The sequence below is a fragment of the Mandrillus leucophaeus genome, unplaced genomic scaffold (genome assembly GCF_000951045.1).
Source record: "Mandrillus leucophaeus isolate KB7577 unplaced genomic scaffold, Mleu.le_1.0 Scaffold137, whole genome shotgun sequence".
Taxonomy (NCBI): domain Eukaryota; kingdom Metazoa; phylum Chordata; class Mammalia; order Primates; family Cercopithecidae; genus Mandrillus; species Mandrillus leucophaeus.
In genome coordinates this window covers 928,879-930,434 of record NW_012101332.1, presented here as the reverse complement: position 1 = coordinate 930,434, position 1,556 = coordinate 928,879, and positions in this window count along the sequence as shown.

Below are 1,556 nucleotides of genomic sequence, written 5' to 3'. Positions count from 1 at the left end.
GCAGGAGAATGGCGTGAACCCAGGAGGTGGAGCTTACAGTGGGCCGAGACCGCGCCACTGCACTCCAGCCTGGGAGACAGAATGAGACTCCATCTCAAAAAATAAATAAATACATACATAAATAATTTAAAAACCATCCTGAAGACGTTTCGTATCACCACTTTTCACAGCTTTTCCTTGGCAGTCCTCCTGGCCACACTGTGCCCTGTCACCTTTCTGCCTTCAGCCCTCTGCTGTCTGACCCTCACCCACATCAGTTTCTCTCCTGTCCTCAGACCCACCTGCCGCCCCCTCCATGACCCACGGCCACATTGCCTCTGCCTGCAGTTCTCCCCAGGTTTCTCTCATCCTCACCATCATGTGGATGTCATCTCAGGGAGGTGTTCTGGAGCACCTAATCTAAGGAGCACCCTCAGTCACTATCCTGTCACTTGATTTGTTTATTTATTTAATTTTTTTGGAGATGGAGTCTCACTCTGTTGCCAAGCTGGAGTGCAGTGGCGTGATCCCAACTCACCGCAACCTCCACCTCCTGGGTTCAAGCAATTCTCTGCTTCAGCCTCCCAAGTAGCTGGGATTACGGGCACCTGCCACCACGCCTAGCTAATTTTTTTTTGTATTTTTAGTAGAGACAAGGTTTCACCATCTTGGCCAGGCTGGTCTTGAACTACTGACCTCGTGATCCATCCGCCTTGGCCTCCCAAAGTGCTGGGATTACAGGCGTGAGCCACCGTGCCCGGCCGATTTATTTATTTTTTATAGCATTTATCGGCCAGGTGTGGTGGCTCACGCCTGTAATCCTAGCACTCTGAGTGGCTGAGGTAGGAGGATCACTTGAGGCCAGAAGTTCCAGACCAGCCCTGGCGAGACCCTGTCTCTACAAAAAATAAAATTACTGGATGTAGTGTTGCGCACCTGTGTTCTTTGGAGGCTGAGGTGGGAGTATCGCTTGAGTCCAGGAGTTTGAGGCTGCAGTGAGCTATGATTGCTCCACTGCACTCCAGCCTGGGAAACAGAGCGACACCCTATCTCAAAAAAAAGAAAAAAACCCTACATTCTGGTCTGTCTATTCTATTGCCTGTTCACCGCCCCCCCCCCCACCATCTTCAGAATATTAGCTCCTCGCCTACCTTGAGCAGGGCTGTGTTCCTGTGTAGAACGGTGCGGGGCAGACAGTGGGCGCTTGCCCAAGAACCTTACTCCCGGGTGGCCACGTTGTCTCCAAGCGCCGCAGCCCTCTACGTGCGTACGTGAGGCCTTAGCGCCCCCTCGTGGCTATGTGAATTGGTTTATTTTATTTTATTTATTTTTTTGTTTTGTTTTTATTTTAGTTTCTCCTTTTTACTTGTTTTGTTTTGTTTTGTTTCTTTGTTTGTTTTTTGAGATGGAGTTTTTGCTCTTGTCGCCCATGCGGGAGTGCAATGGTGTGATCTCAGCTCACTGCAACCTCCTCCTCCCAGGTTCAAGCAATTCTCCTGCCTCAGCCTCCTGAGTAGCTAGGATTACACGTGCGCCACCAGGCCCGGCTAATTTTTGTATTTTTAGTAGAGACGGGG